Here is a 21,221-nt window from a genome sequence, read left to right on the forward strand (position 1 = left end):
ACTCAACCCAAGCAACCCACCAATGAATTTTCATGTGCTTAATTTGTGTTTATAATTAATTTCGCGCTTGAAGGAAAATATTGTGAAAAAACCTGCATTTGTGTCTAATTTCGCGGACAATCTGCCAGTTGGTGGAAAAACAGTAACCACCAACCCGCATTGGAGCAGCATAATGGAATAAGCTCCAAACATTATTCCCAAAGAGAGAGGAATCCTTTACTCAGCTATGAGACATTCACAGGCTGACTTTTTATCTATTCTTTTATAACGATTTAAATAAGTTCAGTTTTTTTTGTGAGTATATGCTGATCTTGGTAAAGTGAAAATATTAAGCGGTATTGCATTGGTAAATAAATACTATTACAAAATAATCATAATGATTTGTCCGTCTTTACAGTGACAATGTTAATATTCCCCTTACAGATTTCGCACATGGCTGCCATTCTCAAGCGAAACTACCCAACTGTGCAGGACATAACTATAGTCCGCACGTATGTGCGCAAACAAAAGTGCAGTTTATTCCTTCACTCTCATAAGCCGTTGGAACAGCAAACCGATCTTGTGTGCCAACCGTTTTTCTTTAATGTTTTTTGTTTTTGAATGATCATGTAATTTACTCGAAATACTGATCCAAGTTATATTCCTTTTATTTTTTTTTAAATAGATAGGCGAACAGGCAAATGCATGACCGGATGGGTACGTGGTCACCACCGCCGATACACATTGACGATGTAAGAAATAGTAACCATTCCTTACATCACCAATGCACCACCAGCTTTGGAGCTACGGTCTTTTGTTCCTTGTACCTGGTAGTTCACCGACCCACTCACCGGTTGAGTGAACACAACAATACTAAATGTTGCTGTTTGGCGGTAGAATATCTGATGAGTAGCTGGGTGGTAGCTATCCAGACGTGCTTGCACAAAACCCTACCACCAAATAAACGAATATAAAAGGAAAAAAACATATATACATAAAATATATATTATTTTCTTTAAAGTGTTAAGTTTGATAAGAATTAATAATTCAAATTCATTAAAAAAAAATTATATAATAATAATAAAGAAACTAGAGAACCAATTTATAAAAATAAACGTAATTTTGCCCAACTCTCTATAGTTACTATATTTAGCTTTTTAATTCATCGAAATCAGTTCTAACTATTACAATAAATTATTGATCATATTGATGACACTAATAAACATGACTTTTCTCAATTAACTCAAAAACGTTATGATTTTTGTATGGAAGGAAAATATATGATTTTTGATGAATTGTCGAGTCGGATAATGATATCGATTATTGATATAAGTGTGTATTCGATTACTATATTTTCGTCGAACTAGCTTTAATATACGACATCTAGCGATAAAAAGTAAAAAGCTTAAATTTATAAGCGCCATCTATTGATGAATAGCCAAAATATAGGTATATGTATAGATGGTAATGTTACACAATATTTTAACAGATGGCGTGCACAACACATTTTTTGTCTAAAATCAATAAACAGAGCAAGCAATATAATAATTCTATTTTACATCAAATTAATAAAAAATGATAAATAATTCGTTTAACTATATTAAATTTAAAAAAAAAACAATTGTATTATTACTGGCTATATAATGAATGGAAGGGTCAAATCAGTAAACCTTTTTTTTGCTCAATAAAGTAAAAGTAACCTTTTTTATGTTTTCTTTTGTTTCAAAAAATGCAATATTTAATTTAGTAAATCGTGTTTTTTATTTTATATTATAAAAAAAATTATAATGAATAACATTAGATAATTTTGAGCAGGTATCTAAAAGCTGCGGTGTCCGAGTGGTTAAGGAGATGGACTTGAAATCCATTGGGTTCTACCCGCACAGGTTCGAATCCTGTCCGCAGCGGCTTTTTTTATTATTCCTTTTCTTTAAAAAAGTTTGATGTGAATGATTGCTCGTTATATAACTTCATTCCAAAATCATTGTTTGGAAAATTAATGCAATTTAAAAATAAAAGTATTCTTGAAATATAATATATCCTTCGAGCCGGATTTGAACCAGCGACCTATGGATTTCAGCAATTGATTTCATCTACAGTCCACCGCTCTACCAACTGAGCTATCGAAGGTGTATTCGATGGCATAAAATAAGTATTCATAATTACAATACTTTAAACACAACACAAATATTATATTGTATTTTTAGACTATATATTATAAGTAAGCTTACTTATGTATTCTCTAAGTTTGTTTTAATGTGTTTCGATTTAGAAGTATAACTGTACGATTTACAAGTATAAGTATTAATACAAGGTACTCAACGTAGATGGATATTGGCGGCTCACTGAAAAATGGCTGACATTACCAAATATATCAATTTACCAATTAAACATGTACCAGCCATCTATTTAAAAACGAATACTACTAATAATAGAATTTATTCTTTAAATAAAATGTAGCAACAAATAAACTACAGGAATAATAGAAAAGCGCGACTATTTCAACTAACAACTTTGCAACCGATAACAGAGCACCTACATAGTTGTGGACCAGGGTTATTGTTTATACATTTTCTGAAATGAAAATAAACGAACACTGTCCAAAAGAGGAGTTTAATATTGTTAGGGCACACGTATGCATGTGTTTCTTTATTTCACTATAACATTTAAATGAATGAAAAAATATCGATAGGGTATCGTTACAATGTATTTCTACATATTATAATTATATATTATTAATATAATATATATACTTTATATTTTTCAATAATATTTGACATCCTCAAAATTTATTTATTTCTGTATTTTCTCAGAACATGTTTATATTCGTAAAAAAGCTTGTTGCCCAACTCTGGAACAATATCCATTTGTTGGAAATTAGCTATGCCGCAATATTAAAATATTGTCCACGAATAACAGTGTCAGTGCGCCTTTATCCTCCCTATACTAAGTAAAATATAAATAAATGAAGTTTGAAATAGCACATATCTGCAAAATTTTTATTAATACGAATATATCCTAATCATTACATTTATTTCTTATCCTCAAGATGTATTCTTGATAGTCTGGGATTATTTTCGTATAACTCTTCAACAGTAGTGCTATAAGGATGAGCGTTCCTACATATTTACAGTTTATGTCTCAAACCTCGTTTTTACTTTAAATCAATTATTTAAGGCAGTGTAACCTCTGTACCTTTATCTATACTCCCGCGAGCACCTCCGCCTGGATGGAAATTGTAGAACTGGCGGATCGCTCGCGAAAAGTATCTCCACCTTTAATTAAACAACATATACTTACTAGTCACCACTGTCAACGACACTGCACGGTAATCGCGTATTGTGCTCGCTATGACTCTGTGCTTTACACAGCTTTCTTTTTGGAGTTCAATATCACATATTTCAGTATTTTTTAATTCACAAAAAAATTGAAACAGAACTTGTTAAGAATATCACGCGCTGAAATACTAATGCCTTCGGGAAGCTGGAGCGGTATTTCACAAATATATTGATTATTCTGATAGAAACACGAGAAGTTAAGACTAACACGTGGCGCCAAGTTCCGTCTCCGAAAACTCAAGTCATCTTTCATTGGGCAAGATCTTCGCTTGAATAAAAAATCCTGAAAATACTATTAGCTTTGTTAATTAATGATATCCTGGGACATTTTTCACACACGGCCGTCTGATCCCAAATTAAGCTTGTACAGAGCTTGTGCTATGGAAACCAGACAACTGATATACTACATATACTACTTTTCTTTTGTAAATACATACTTATATAGATAATTACACCCAGACTCAGGACAAACAGACATGTTCATGCACACAAATGTCTGTCCTGGGTGGGAATCGAACCCACAACCTTCGGCGTGAAAGGCAATTACCACTACCAACCACGCCAACCGGCTCAATTAATAAGTTTAAATCTCATGTTAATAAAACATAAATTAATATTATATAAAGTGTATTACTCACAAAATATAGTTGATAAAAGCGTGGAAATAATATTCGTTGATTTTCATGCAGGATATATAAATAATAACAATTTAATTGTATTTGATTAAAATTCTGCAATTTAATTGATTAAGAATTGACATTCTTGCTGGTTCTTCCCAGTAAAATCCCAGTAGACATATATAAAATATATTTTAATTTATCTTGATTTGGTATACTTTACTTGAAAATATACTCTACGGAGGAAAATGTATTCCGTAAAGTTTTCCTAAATTCACATTTATCACGCTATATATTTTTAAGATTTTCCTTCCCGCTAATTCAGCTATCGCCTACACCGATATATTTGCATAGTAGTGATATTTCCGTCCAATCTAAATCCTCCAGGCCAATGACCCTAAAAGTTCAAGAGCCGTGACCGTATGCAAACAATGCAGTCGAAAATATCTTAACCCATCAGACGAGATCACTACGATCGTATCTAGTACGAATTTTACCAAAGTTGATTTCTGTAATGTTAATAATAACTATATATATCTATAATATTATTAATAACAATATTTTTAAATAAAAATATGTTCATTAATTTATCTTTCTCGTGTGGTAGAAGCGAAGGAACGGCTTGCTGCCATTTCAATAAATGTGTACCCTTTTTATCCCAAAAAAAAATCAAAGTATTTATTAAACTGACAAAAATAAGACAGTGATGTACATTTTGTACTTGTGAAGGATATGGAAACTGATGTTTGTTTTTTGAACGTGCTAATTTCATCTGGAGAAATTACATGAAAAATATATTTTCGTTTAAAAATAAGTAATATTAAATTACCCTACGAAAACGGGCTGCTAGTTTATTTCATAGAAGCTATATATATCAACAGCAAGGTTTTAGGTAATAGATACAGTCTCAGAAATAATATCTATACTAAATATATTAACTACTAAAACTTTATTCGTACGAGCTAACTAACAATTTTAAAACAATATTAACAATTAGATAAGGAAATTGAAATGACCGAATAATGTAACAGAAGTTTAACATAAAACATTTGTAATCGAAAACAATGCTGAGTTAAAGTATACACATTCCATTTAACTCATCGCATAGACCACATTCCGAGCAATCAATGTAATACAATAATTTGAATCGTAGGCTCACGTTGCGCAATATGGAGCAATTGTATTATTAAAATTCCCGGGAAGATCATATGTCAACGGAATATATATTTTACTATGTATTAAATTTTTCTGTAAATACGAAAAAACTTTATAACAATTTGTAAATTGTTAAAGATTTCATATTGCAAATAATGTGGGGCAAACTTTTAACTTTGTACCAAATACTAAAGCATGACCTAACCTCATTTCACGGAACTTTGCAAGGGCTGAACCTGCTGCTTAAAAATTTGTCTAATAGCGCGTTCATCCCGCTCTTTGCACATTGACGTCATCAGTTTCACGGTACAGCCTCCCCGTATTGTCAAACACATATTTAATTACCAACGTGTGCAGTGCGGCACGCGCAAATCCAGTTCAAAAACGGTCAACGCCTCTCCTCTCGTTCAGGCTATAAAAGCATCTAACGAATGTTATTAATTAAGGCCAAATTGGTGCGTGGTGACAAATGGTGTATAGGACCTTTTTATGAACGACTCTTAGGGTGAATTTCGGCCGATCCTTGCGTCTTATGGCGCCTGCGCAAAAAGAGTTTCAGACGCGTATATCAGTCACAGTGAGGCGGCGCGCCGGCTAGCGCGCTCGCCTGCCGTTCGGCCTGGAGCTCCCACACCGTCTCCTCATCCCGGGAGCAATTTCATCAATAAAAAGATGTCCCCAAACATGTTTACCCATTGTGTGTGTTACCGTAATATGTCAATTTAGTCGCATAACGTATGTGAATGGACACGTGATTAAGCTGCCGTAGTGTCTTCCTTTGTAGTGTGACTGTCTTTAGTGCTGGTTGTTTTTGTGAGGTGAGTTTTAATGGTTAAGGTCGGAGGTTACCCTTGTGAAATGTCAACTGCATATGTGGGCCTCGTGGTAAATTATACTTCGCGTGTTGCAACCACTGTGTAATTCAGAAAATCACTATTTCCTTATGTTTTTCATGGCAATGTTGTTTAAGCTTGCATGTGCAGTATATTATCTAATAGATATTATTAAAGCGACTCGTGTCCGACTGAAATAATAATAAACTAATGAAACAATTGTGACATTGGATGACCATATCGTCCGTGCATTATTTTATCGGTCCGACATTCCGCGCATTATTTTTTCGGCCTTTAACTAACGCCAAATTCTAGTGACGAATGACAAAATACATCTCATAATCAATTGCTATGTTACAATGCGCTAAAATATCATATCATAAAATGATAAAATAAAATATCATATCATATATTGAATGAAATCTAACTACTGAAATCATTTTCAACAAAATCTACTATTCAATGGTTGCAGCCTAGCTGTCTGAGACATAACATTTGACATTTCATTTAATATGAATTATACTCTGCATTTGTAGAACAAAGAGGTATTATTTATATAAGAGGTATTTATTTATTTCCTTTTTAATTGTGAGCCATGTAAGTTATATTTACTGGATAGTTTTACTTATGACTTAGTGAAGATATGTTTCTATGAAAATACACATTTCTAAGCGAAATAACCACTTTTGAAAACCAATTAAGACAATAGTAACCACAGTTATATAGGAAGGCTTGAAAGTTTCAGATTTATATACAAACTACAAATGCAATGAAGCTGAATCTTTCTTATGTTAAATAAATAGATATTTATGGTACAATGATAATAATAGAGAAATAACGGGGTACGGATTGTGATACCCACATTTGTCTAATAGTGCAGCCGTATCGCTTAATAAAGATTTCTTCCAGACTTCAGAGTTAGAAATTTTCAAGGAAAGGGGTGGGAGGGTAACACAATAAAAATGATATACATTACTTATAAATACATACCAAATTTACATAGTATATGTATATATATAGAGTCGGATTTTCGTCCACAAAAACGGACGAATTCACCCAGACGCGAATGTATTCGAGTTAATTACGTTAACGCAGTCTGAGCAAAACTTTGGGTACTTTCGTAACAAACGCTGACAAGCATACAAAAGTACAACATGCAAAAAATATACTCGATTTTTTTTCCACTTGACAGTGTGCGTACTTTTACGTATGTAATATTCTGACATTAAAGCAATGCAGTATCACAGCTGCAATGGTAGCTATGTATAATGGTGAGTACAGTCACGCACACATGTGTGACTGTCTGTATATTGCATTCGTAACATGGACTCAACGCAAGTGCTACAGGGATAGAATACTATCTTTATTTTATTTTTCATTTCAAGTACTGGCAGACTGGCAAATGGGTTTCCTGGTGGTTAGTGCCAGCGTCCACAGACATTGGCACTGTAAGAAATATTTACGATTCCTTACATCGTCAATGCGACACCAACCTTGTGAACAGACATAATAAATTATATCCATTGTGCATATAATTACATTGGCTCATTAACCTTTCAAACCGTACACAACAATCCTAAATATTGCTGTTTGGTGGTAGAATATGTAATGAGTGGGTGGTACCTTGCCAGTTGGGCTTGCATATAGAAAATTAGCTTTAATGAAATAAATGACTTACCAATAAATATACAATTTATATATATATAAAATAACAGATTTTAAGGGAATAGGTATAGGTAGCTTAAACGTAAATTGAAAAATCAGAAAAATTGTATAAAAAATGATAAGCAATAATATGCTGCATTTCATACAGCAATGCAACGTACATTATCAATGAAACAATGTAAAGTCAACCCGATATAGGTCAAGCTCTCCAGCATCTCGTTATGTTAATAAGAGTTACGTTTAGAATAACTAATCACTATTAATCGAAATTTATACTCGAAACGTGTTTATATCATTATCGTCTTCACCTACCTTTCTGAATTTAAAATTATTAAAAACGAATGAGTAAGTCTACTTTGTATTTATTTCATTAAAAAGTATCATTGCTTATCAATTGTCAAAAATGGCAAAAAGGCACGATTATGTTTTATTACTTGAAACATCTTGAACGAATTTCCTTTGTTTTAATTTAACAACTGAAAAATCTTTGAACCTTTTTATGCCTGAGTAGTAATAAAGCATCTCATTTTTTAAGATTCCATTCCACTACAGCAAAGAATTTACTTAGAGCAATTCTATTTAACTAAAACTTAAATCTTTTTATTGAAAAAAACACTTTAAAATATATTAAATAAAAGTATATAGAGATGTCATAAAGATGTGAACTTTATTGCTTATGTTTTTGCAGGAAATATACAATTTAAGAGAAGTAAAAGTAACTGTTAAGTTTTTGTTTTTTCTCGCTAATCTACCGCTACGCCTTATTCATTATTATTAATACTCATCAAATATTCTACCGCAAAACAGCAATACTTGGTATTGTTGTGTTCCGGTTTGAAGGGTGAGTGAGACAGGCACAAGGGACGTACCATATTAGTCCCTAAGGTTGGTGGCGCATTGGTGATGTAAGCAATGGTTAACATTTCTTACAATGCCAATGTCTATGGGCGTTGGTGACCACTGACCATCAGGTGGCCCATATGCTTGCCGCCTTCCTATTCTATATAAAAAATAAACTTGTTAAATTAAATTTCAATAAATTTTATCTTTGTTCATATTTGGTTTTATAACTTGTTATAATATTGTAAATTAAAATTTCAGATGTTCAAAGTGGCTCAGAGCACTTAAACAAAATCTTAATAATATATTTGTAATATAGCGATGACACGCTGAGTAACGAGTAATATCCGCTTCAAGCAATATATAACCAAACATACCCATTTACAAATCATCAAATTCACATATTCATTTTCCATTCTAAATTATTCTTAAGAGCCCAGATGGCCCTGTGGTTTTGTGAATCTTAACCGACGCTTACGGGTTCAAACCCGGGTAAAGACAACTTAATTTTCATGTTCAAATTTTTTATACACATCTTCGATCAATACATAGTTCAAGAGTTTACAATACAGACAGAAAGCGATACTCATAAGAACTGGGAAGTGCCGAACGAAGATAACGTATGTGAACGGAGTACCAGGTTGCGGAAAAACAACTTGGATCATAAGCAACTTTAATATTAAAGAATACATTGTAACCACCATCACAATAGAAGCGAAGAAAAACAAAAGATGAGATCACTTTCCGGATGGAAGTGAACGCGGCGAAGAACATACGCACAATAGCGTCGATCCTCGCGAATGACATAAAAGAGCAAGACCGAAAACAGTGCAAACGGATTCGACTCGACGAGGCACTTATGAACCACTTCAGAGTCATTGAGATGATAATGCGTAATATCAAAGCTCTTACTCGTCGGAGATTTCAATCAACTCTAATAGAATGACAGAGACAATCTCATTATGTTCACATATATTCGTGCAAATTTCTTGTCTAGGTGCCCAATGTAGCTTACCGCCTTAGTGTACGGAGTCGCCAGCAAAGTAATAAAGTCCAATCATATAAGTCCATATAGTGGTGTGATCACATAGATAAACAATCCCTACATGTACAGCAACGAAGAAGGATCTAACACCTTAACAATATATAAAGCATATGAAATATTTTTCTAGACGATCATCCTTATCGACGGTCATTTACGATATATCATAATATTTACGATAAAGCTAAAATTCCACGATAACATGCAGTGGCTGAGATTTTGCCAGTTATTAAAACTTTCCTAACCGGTTGTAGCTTCATTTTATTGGACAAAATTGACGTGTAGAATGACAATTTAAACTGCGTGTTTAAGTCTATTTACTTCTAAAATACTTACATTTTAATTTTATGTCTGCTACGTCATAGCAAAATAAGCCTACATTTATGGTAACGATACCCGATGACAATGATTGAGTTCAAATAATTTATGATTGGCAAACTATCGAAATTTATAAACAGTACCTATCACTTTTATTACCACAAAATTGTTTTCATGTTTATTTGCGTAGTTCGTAAACAATATTGATTGGTTTCAGTCTACAAGCGAACATGCACCCACGTTATGTAAAGAGGATTAACCACTGTTGTTGTTTTAAATAAATCACTAAGGTCAAGTATGATTAAAGTAATTACCAGTAATCTTTGGTAATATTTCTTTATTTATCTTTTCGTATATGTAATACAAGGAAAATAAGTGACACATAATAATAATAATATCCTGGGACATTTCTCACATACAGCCATTACAGAGCTTGTGCTATGGAAACTGGACAACTGATATACTACATATACTATTTTTCTTTTGTAAATACATAGTTATACAGATAATTACACCCAGACTCAGGACAAACAGACATGTTTATGCACACAAATATCTGTCCTGGGTGGGAATCGAACCCACAACCTTCTTCGTGAAAGATTCCACTAACCTCGCCAACCGGCTCGTCAAACAAACATGAATGTATATAGTCCAAGGTTATAGAACATTACACGAATTATATTATATTTCAAATTTAAAATATACAATTCCAACAAATTTCTATTTAAACACGCAGAAGATATTACACAGTACATAAGTTTCTATGCAAACACCTTATACCTTGATTCGTTCAATCTTCTGTTCAGGTGGGACAACAATCCGACACAATCAAAGTAAGATTAGGCGTAGAAATGAATTATTTGTAACTGCAGGCCATTTCTCACTACAATTACTTACTTAAAGAATAAACTACAAAAAAAATCCTTATAATTTTATCATCAATATCTTAACTAATATTATTAATGCGAAAGTGACTTTGTTTACTTGTTTGTGACGCTTTCACGTCTTAGCTACTCATAGGATTGTCATGAAACTTTGCATACATATTGTCAGGGATACATAAAAAGACATAGGGTATCTAACACATGTGCCAACGACGAGCAACGAGCCGAAACTAGTATTGTATGTACAAAAAATAATACTAAATGAATCGTAAATGTTCACAATTTTATTATAATTATATAGCCCAGTTTCCACTTATTTATCGAGAAAGTCACAACGTATTTTGGAAGATTCCATCTTACTATAATAACTATAGCGGACGCGTCAAAATCATCATCCGTCTGACGTCAGTGAGGTTACCAGATTATATAATAACAAACAAATTGTGAGTAACATGAATTTTAGAGCAGCCTAGGTAAGTATGTCATGTGATATGTCTGGTCATAACACATTTGAATAAACAAGAACTATAATTTAGAGCGGAATGGTATAACTGTTAAAGAAAAGTTTTATGTAACATCTTATTGTATCTATTAAATTTTACTGGTCTTGAAAACAAACGTGTACTTTATAAATATACCTTAATTAAATTATAAGTGCGATTTATTCTTTCAGGACACTTTGACCGTTCCTGGCCTAATCACTCTGAAATGCGGCTTAATTGTAGATTAATTAGTCGATATTTAAATTTAAATATACTTATCAATTTAATAAGAGAGGTGAAGCCACAAGCACTACATAGTATGTTTTGTATAAGGTTCTCACCGTAACCGTAACAGCCTGTGAATGTCCCACTGCTGGGCTAAAGGCCTCCTCTCCTCTTTTTGAGGAGAAGGTTTGGAGCTTATTCCACCACGCTGCTCCAATGCGGGTTGGTAGAATTCACATGTGGCAGAAATTCAGTGAAATTAGACACATGCAGGTTTCCTCACGATGTTTTCCTTCACCGTAAAGCACGAGATGAATTATAATCACAAATTAAGCACATGAAAATTCAGTGGTGCTTGCCCGGGTTTGAACCCACGATCATCGGTTAAGATTCACGCGTTCTTACCACAGGGCCATCTCGGCTTTTAGATTCTCACATGTAAATGCAATTTACCGAATTTACATAAACCAATACACCGTGTTCTATGTAAGTTCGTTATAACAAAGTTTACACTGACAAAAGGTGCTCCAACATAACAGAGATGTAGGCGTAGTAATTGACTTTGTAGTTAGTTTGATGAACGTGGCACTTTGCTTTTTATTTTATATCAATATTACTGCTTGCTACTATAATTTATTCATTATTTTATTCCCATCAGTTCTACACTCAGGTCAACTATTATTTCACATATTTATAAATGATATTGAACATATTAATATATCTGTTTGCCGATGACCTAAAAACATGAAAAGTATCAAGGCCTCTAAAGACTCAGAAGTACATGTTAACCTTCAAAGGCTGGTTGATTAATGAGATGGAACTCAATGTAGAAAAGTTAATTCATAAACAAAAATATATAATTTTCCTATAGGGGTGGTATGATAACTCGGTGACCAGACCACTCTAAAATAAAGATTAAAAAAGTAATGTAATTATACTATTCACATCAAACGTGCTGAATTTGTACAAAGACTATCTTGCACTTGTTTTGTAACTCTGATTTGGCTTCAAAACTTGATACGACCAGGAAACCTCGTTTTTCAAACTGATAAGTTCAGCAAATTGAAGACATTTCTAAGCAATATGTAATACGGATTCAACGATACTATTACATATTATTGCTGCCCCGATTCGTCTCAAGAGAACAATTTGCGTTAAACATATCAAGAACAAATTTAGGTCAGAAGATGTAGGAAAAAGATTCAAAAGATTACAATCATACGGTCATTGCTTATAAAGATATTGCCAGTAATACGATACAAGCCGTAAAAAAATGTATAAATATTTAAATTCTACATTTATTTTTTCTCACAATTAAATATATGCATTCATATTTGCAATGTTCACGACTTATACATAATAAGAAAAATATAGAACCTTATGTAATTAATTTTCTCTCTAGGAAAGTATATAACTTATGATTACTATTATACTATAATATGGTAATGAGTCCTCGTGACTGACTTTTAATCTAGCATTTCGTCCTTTTTGGAGTAACGCTTTTTACTAAAGTTTATTAGTGAAAACGCGTAATCTATTTGTTAAACTCATGTTGTAAGAACATTTTTACTTTCACAATGAAAAGTTCTGGCTTGTTGTTTTTTATCATCATAATATTTCTCATTTAAATGTGTAACAGCCAGACCGCTCTTAACTAATGGATCTACGATATTTTATCTCTTGTACCTGAAACACAACGATACAAAGTATGTCATATTATCAATGGAAAAGGGTGATGGAATGAAAATGTGATATGTAGTGTTTGAGTAGGTAAATGCCTTACAACCAGAAATTTATGCACAGTTGTAACAGCCTGTAAATGTCCCACTGCTGGGCTAAGGCCTCCTCTACCCCTTTTTGAGGAGAAGGTTTGGAGTTTATTCCACCACGCTGCTCCAATGCGGGTTGGTGGAATATACATGTGGCAGAATTTCAGTGAAATTTGACACATGTAGACATGCAGACACAGAAACCCTCACGGGGCATGGAAACCCTCACGGTGTCCTTCACAGTAGGAATTTATGCACAATGATGTTAAAAGTACAAACATTGCCGTTCTTTCATACGCTGCTGACAGTCAAATCAATATATCTTCATAATGTTACGTAAATGTTAATTACAACGCTGGACCGGAATATATAGAACAATGTAACTGCAATATTAATCAGTATCTATTGTGAGCCCTTGTTACTTGACTTCCTGAACCATTTCCAACTTTGCATTGCAATTTGTAGCTTCGCTTAGGGATTTTAAACGAATAGGAACTTTCTTTTACCAGACATTGCTCCTAAATGATCTATTTCAACATGTAATATAAATTTCAAATCTTTTTCATCATTGGAAAATCTTTTTCATCATTGGAAATTGATAATTTTTTAATATGTAATATTGATAAATGTTTAATTAGTAAATGTAATTTGAATTTGATTTAAAATACAATGTTGGATATGAAAATTTGTAAACCGAATCTATGACAAAGAGATCTAACAATATAATATTATTTAGTTTTTATTACAAAAGTTAACTATGTCACAATTTTTTTTTTAATCAAATTTATAATAGTCCCTCCCGATACCCACTCGACGCAAAGCTGCCCATAATGCAGGCCGCATTTCCACGCTGTACGGCAATGGACAACCTTTGTGCCAAGTAGGACCCGGAGCGACTGTCAAATCCCCTCTCTCTAAGGCGGCAGCCAATCTCCATGATTAAAGTAAGGACATCCGCCCCCCAACATCCCGACGTCTCGAACGCCAGTAATTACACATTATATAAATACACATTATATACATAGTAGAACATTAGTAAATACACCTTTATACCGCCATTATCAAGTAGATTTATAAACTTCATTCCTACGTAACATGATATAAATGAATGATATATGATATAAAATTTAAGAACTATGAAAAGTAACTAATTTTTTTATATTTAATGAATATTTATATATACTATCGAATTCTTACATAATTAGACTTGTACTTGTGAATTACACCGTTTTATTTATCTATTTATCTAAAATATTCTTTCCTTAATTGATTGACGGCTTCTTATTATTATTATATTCTTATTACAATAATATATATATATATATATATATATATAAACAATAAAACATTAGTTGTAAGATTTACTTGGGGGTAGGCCCTTGTGTAGGTCCTCGCCTGGATATGTACCTCCTCAGTATTGTTTTATTTCAGTTTGAAGGGTGAGTGAGCCAGTATAACTACAGCCACAAGGGGCATAACAGCTTAGTTCCCATGGTCATGGTCTTTGAACGGTGGTGATCACTTACCATCAGGTGGCCCATTTGCCAGTCAGCCTATTTCCAATTAAAAAAAGAACAAGCAATATTAAAAGAAACTACGTATATTTATTTCATTATTCAAGTATGAGCATGCAAAGTGCATATTAAGATTAAAACACAATTATATAATTGTGCTGTCTCTTAATTTAAGACTTCGGTGATTTATACGTGTCTCATTTTATATGCATATGATCTATTCTCAGAGCTGCTAACACGTTACGTTTGTCATACTATGATGCATTTATGCACCGCATAACGTGACAATGCATTGTTTCTGAAATTGGGTTAGGTTCTCTGGAATAATCTCAATGTGAACTTGACTTTAATGGCTTTTTTTAATTGCAGACTTTGACCATCTGTCTTATACTATGTTTTGACAATTTCTCTTATAGCCTTGTCTTTATTATATCTATATTCTCATCAACGTACTCTTAGTTAATTTAAACGATAATAATATTGTTTTGGCTTTTCTTTAGCCTTATGATTTTAATTAATATATTTTGTTCTGACGCAAAAATTAATTTATATGCGAACCCGGATTATAATTACAACATAATTTTATCTTCATCATGTCAAGAAAACAATAATCGCTGGCGCTCATATTTCAACGTATACAAAATTAGATTAACTTTAGACCGTTCAACCGTAATTGGGGTAGTCTTCGTCAAATAATTCATAGCCAGTCCAAGAAAAGTTAAAATTTCCGCATCGTCAGCGCAATATTACATAAAAATATGTTACCTTATATCGGACAGCTGGTAATGGAGTGGCTATTTGCCGCGTTGCGGTGTGCCTGGATGCGGTTGTGACGTCACCGCAATGTCCGGCTAACTTTGAAAAAGAAAAATAAACTTACAGATATAAATTATCTTAAATATCATATATATTGATGAATAAGAAAGGTTTATCTTCAAAAATGTTTAATGTGACTCCGTTTTCGTATTGTGCACTTTTAAACTTTTGAAATGAAATCAATATTAAAGTTTCTTTCAGAGCAATACATATGATATAAAATGATGAAATAATTTTCGTCAAGAATTGCAAATATATAACCGAAATTACATTTTGCTACGATTTGTATTTAAATTATTTGATTACTAGTTATAGTATATGGTTATAAAAATATGTACGATATATTGAATGTCGTTACATCTTTAAAGACGTATCACTTCGTAAGAGTATGTGTTTTAGTTGTTAATTAAAGTGTTTAGTGATAAGTTAATGGTGTAACTCTCTCAATATATAAATAAAATAAATACGAGTATGTAGATGCCTACCTTAGAACTGAATATAGCTTATCTATTAGAAAGTTGCATGTATATTATTATTTGTTTTTTATCAATATCCGGTCTTTTAGCCTTAAATCAGCGTTTCTTGTTTCCTCTTCGTTAGTGGCGGTTTCTTATTATTGTTTTAATCTATGTTACCTTGGTTTGTTATTATAGCACCGGGTGACGTTTGTTATTATAGCACTCATGATGCACCAGGTAGAGTATTATAATTCAATAATATAACATATCAAAGATATAGTTTGCTTTGTCATGAGAAATTTCTACAAACTGGTTTTATCGAAATCTTATCAAGTAAAAACTTAAAATACTATTAAATACAATAATGATATTAAAAACGATATAATATTAGCCATTTCAAATGTCATAAAATCCTACATCAGGGATACTTTAAATTCAGCTTGAGATAAATAAGCTATAAACATGCAATGCTATTGTCAGTTACAGTATTTCATTCGAGTATATTATCTGTGTTTATATCCAGTTGTAATCGTGAAAAGTAAAACAATTCGCATCGTGTAATATGTCGTGTTTACATTGTTTAGCCTTTATTCTGGTCGAGTCTCTGGGCGGTTTCAATCATTCGTGCTCATTGTCGCGGTTTCGCCTTTTGTTTTGTTTTGAAGAGGCTGACATGCCGCGGGTGTAGCTTTATTCATCTAGAGTGCTGGGATATTTCTGAAAGCAATACCATTGCTATTCTTGGCTGCTTTTTTTCACATGTTTGTGAAAGTTTGTAACTTTGCTTCAAGGGTTTTGAGATTAAAGACTGCAGCGCTGTTTCATATTATTTGAAGTGCTGTTGTTCGTACGATCAATTATTTTGATTGCATCTTACTTCTTTTTTAAGAACAGCCAATACGGCTGAATTGAATACACAGATCATAACTAAAGGACGTGGGTTCAGGTTGAGTTGGTCCAGTAATGAGGCGAGATAGCCTAAAGGCTTTTCGTTAATCCTTTTTTTATAGAATAGGTAGGCGGACGAGCATATGGGCCACCTGATGGTAAGTGGTCACCAACGCCCACAGACATTGGCATTGTAGGAAATGTTAACCATCGCTTACATCACCAATGCGCCACCAACCTTGGGAACTAAGATGTTATGTCCTTTGTGCCTGTAATAACACTGGCTCACTCATCCTTTAAACCGGAACATAACAATACCAAGTACTGCTGTTTTGCGGTAGAATATCTGATGAGTTGGTGGCACAAAGCTCTAGCTTTGTGCAAGCTCGTCTGGGTAGGTACCCGTAAAATCTTAACTAAATATTGCGCAATTTGTGTTCATTATTTCTTCGCGTCGGTGTAGGAAAAACTTCGTACACACATACATGGAGTTTTTTATTATATATTAAAAATAAATTTCATAACAATATTTAAGTGCTATAGTGAAATCAGTGTTATTGTGGTAAATCATAAAAGAGTATCTATAAAAATCAAGAATCATGAAATAAAATGCGTGAACGGGTAAAATATATCTCGTGAGATTATTTCTCCTTATGTAAGTCATGCGGAAAATTACGATCTCGGTGCGCTCATCTCAAGTCAGATCGTACACTTTGAAATGTTTTTTTTTTATTCATATACTAGTTTTTACCAATCGGTTCAGTGTTCTATCTGTAAAAGCATAACTGACAAATAGACAGTCTAATTTTCGGATTTGTAATATTAGTATTTATTTCTAAAACAATATTGCGTTATTTTACAATGCCTCTGCTATAAAATATATATTTTTATTACTATGCAATGTAAATTAGGTAAATTATAGATATTAAGAGATTGTTTAGTATATAGATGTAAATGTTTTATTGTTTGTTTGTACATGTATGTTAATAAACAAATAAAATTAAAATATATATTATTGTTGACGACACTGCACTAATTTTATTATGTTTATTAATTTAAAAAAACATTATTCAGATTCATTGATGTATAGACAGATAAATATTTGTTATTTATATTTCATTCATTTTTATAAATGAACCATATTTGATAGCAATGATGAAATGTGAATAGTTGTTTTAAGACTTTATATATTTATCTAGACAACAATAGTTAGCTAACACGCTAAAATTATATTTTATTTATATATTACATTAATTTAATTTATGTTGACGAATAAGGGTAGAAAAAAATGGTGCTAACAGCCTTGCCAATCACAAGCGTCATGAGAATTGTTCGTTGTTTTTAGTTTTGATTTTTTACGTAAATTAAAATATTTTTTACGTAAAATTATTTTTAAAATAATAGCTTACGAGAACTTTCGAATGGTTTAACCACATGAACGGTTCTATAATTTTTATAAGCAACACTCATATTTATAATATTGGTTAGAATAGAAGCATAACATTCATTTATTAAATAAACCAGACTTGAGATGAGCTGCCGAAAAAAAGATATTTAGCCTAATTTTGCATTATAATTACCATTTTTTAATATAATAAATAAAAAGCGGCTAAGTATCTTTGATTACTCTATATACATACAGGTTAATTGTCTATACGAGATCGAGCAATAACTAACTCCTTATTCGTGTAAATTTATACTGAAATAAAGCAATTTTTTTAATTGTTTGAATTTGTAAACATTTAATCAATAACTAAATGAGCGCCAAGACCTGGGTCAATAACCTCTAAACTGTTACCGGCAGACCTACTTACATTAACGATTATGCTCTAGATATAGAAGTTTCAAAGCAAAAGAAAAACAAATATAAGCATTCCTATGTTGCTTACAAATGTTTCATAGTAATAAAATCGACGTTTTATTTTAATGGTTTCTTAATACTGTATGCTATATTATAATATTTAATTATATATATAACTATATTATAAGATTTGCTTATAAATCAGTAATTGTCGGGCTTTGCATCTTTTTTTAGAGTATGAAAAAGTTTCAGCCTTCGCCATTGGGATCTTTTCAAAAAAAAACATTGCTTGTGCATGGAATTCGAATATATTAATAGTAAAGCTAACAGAATATTATTGTGGTAATCTTTTCACTTCCCATTCGTATACAATATTCCGTATATCAATCGCATGACTTTGATATTTTGGTAATATTTATACGTCAATACATTTAACCAGATCATTTGTTATCTATTCAACTCAAGCTTTTGTTCATACAATGGCTTAATGGCTTGAGTCGCGGGTTCGATTTTGATCCCATATACTGTTGACTTTTAACATAATTCAAATAGATAATTGTTAAAAATTTGTAAATTACTAAAAGTTACTAGAAACAATAATTAAAAAGTTAGGCAGCTTTACGAGTTAAGGCCGCTAATAGTTTAGTCCAAGTTTATAGGCACATAAGTATTTAGTAAGACCCACTCCGTTTTGTGTATAGAGTTAGTATGAGAATTTTTGCAAGTACTGCGCGAACTATTTTTAAAATATTGGTTCAAAGTTTCCAGCTGCTTTTGTCTAGCGATGTTGCGTCACGTAAGCCACCTATTTTTTATCAGTATTTTCTAGTTAACAGTACGAAAGTGATCTAACCTTTGCAGTTTGTAAAGGTCAATCTAATAACACAAATGTAAGATAAATACAACATCTCTTTATAAGGAAATATCATACATATCACCACAATTGTAGTGTAATAAATCCCCTAATGATATCGAAAAATATATTAAATATAAGTTTTAAAAAAAGCTTTCGATCTTTTAAGGTGTTCTTCGAAAAACCACGCCAAATAGTGAAAGTACTTTGTTATTTTTTGATAAAATAAAATTTGTTTCTTTACAAACTATTTTAATACGCTATAATCTGTAAATATAAATAGGTGAAGACAAAACAGTTCAATACATTTTTCGCTTCTGTACGTCAGCCGATTTTCTTTTTTTTTTTTTTTTTGATAGATATTGACGTGCTTTAGTGTTATCATTAAAAAACAAATGGTAATAAGAGTAAAAAAAAATCTTCCAAACATGCAATATTGAAGAATTTATTGACGAATTTAAGTAAGCATCATCCCCTGGACCAAATTGCGAGAACATTAGTATTATTAAATATAAGAAAATTCTTCAAAAATCAATGTTTTGCTATAACCACAAAGCTAGGTTTCTCAAAGTATATATTTCGATATCAAACTCATATATAATATAATTTTTATTAGGATTCATATACATGGCAACATTTATAAATACTTACTTGTCAACAATGAAACAGTATCGTGACCAAATCGATTGTTACCGCATCAGTTTAGATATTCGCGAACTGGCACGGGGTTACACAGGACATCAAATCTAAGCAATTCACTTACTCTAGCTTCATATACTGAATTATATAAAGCTAGAAAAAGTTTGAAAACTTACCCGGTTCGCTGTGGCTAGAAATAAAACCGAAGATCCCAAAATCCTGGCTTCATACCCATTTGGGCCAACAAAAAAATGCTATTGGGTTTTTCGGAAGTTGAAAGTGTGTATTCTCATGCCTCCAAAAGCACGTAAAGCCATTTGTCCTGCGCCTGATTTTTCCGGTCTTATCGAATTACAAAAGTAAGGAAATATCTTGCACACAAATACTTGTCCACTATAATCTATCCTGCGCATTTGTCTAATCTCTCTTCAAATTGCACGACATGGCGGAAATCTATCATGAGAACATAACATCATATACTTCAAAGGTTAATTTAATTCTCGAAGTCGAGACCTTTCATCACTTTCTCCAAGTAATAAAAGGTCAATTCAATTTAAATTCATGTTATTCGGGGATCCTTTCCGAACTTACTGTCGAGTAAAGATCAAACTGAATTCAACTGAGTTTAATTCTACTTTCATATATAACCTAATAGTATTCAGGAAGTAAGTTCGGCATTTAGCTTAAGTTACAAATATTTAATTCGCAATGTAGGTTTCGAACTAAGTATTGAGATGCGTTGAAGATGATCCGTTGTCTGGTTTGTTTATAAAGCTTAATGTGGAGGATTTGATCAAATATTCCATTGGGTATGCTAACGAAATACCCATTTTCTCTTTTACTAACACATAAAGGCGAATAATAATGAATACAAAACGAATTTGTCTCTGACTTTATTTATCCGCTTATAACACCGGCATCCTTTTACGTACCCTCTTTTTTTTTTTTTTATAGAATAGGAAGGCGGACGAGCATATGGGCCACCTGATGGTAAGTGGTCACTAACGCTCTTAGACATTGGCATTGTAAGAAATGTCAACCATCGCTTACATATCCAATGCGCCACCAACCTTGGGAACTAAGATTTTATGTCCCTTGTGCCTGT

General features: G+C 32.3%; 1 protein-coding gene and 2 non-coding genes across 3 annotated transcripts in view; 2 read left to right on the forward strand and 1 right to left on the reverse strand.

Annotated features, from left to right (window-relative positions):
• Positions 1 to 1,804: 1,804 nt before the first annotated feature.
• Trnas-uga (transfer RNA serine (anticodon UGA)) lies at positions 1,805 to 1,886 on the forward strand. Its single transcript has one exon. It is a non-coding gene; the product is annotated as a tRNA-Ser (tRNA).
• Positions 1,887 to 2,018: 132 nt separating this feature from the next.
• Trnay-gua (transfer RNA tyrosine (anticodon GUA)) lies at positions 2,019 to 2,109 on the reverse strand. Its single transcript is given in 2 exon segments — positions 2,019 to 2,054; positions 2,073 to 2,109. It is a non-coding gene; the product is annotated as a tRNA-Tyr (tRNA).
• A 3,557-nt stretch (positions 2,110 to 5,666) lies between these two features.
• The window catches only part of LOC126772077 (zinc finger CCCH domain-containing protein 13), a 66,661-nt gene continuing 51,106 nt past the window's right edge, over positions 5,667 to 21,221 (forward strand). The window contains exon 1 of the mRNA XM_050492249.1: positions 5,667 to 5,907. The gene's annotated coding sequence lies outside the window, so the exon portion shown is untranslated. The remainder of the gene's footprint in view (positions 5,908 to 21,221) is intronic.

This window comes from Nymphalis io, chromosome 11 (genome assembly GCF_905147045.1).
Source record: "Nymphalis io chromosome 11, ilAglIoxx1.1, whole genome shotgun sequence".
NCBI lineage: Eukaryota > Metazoa > Arthropoda > Insecta > Lepidoptera > Nymphalidae > Nymphalis > Nymphalis io.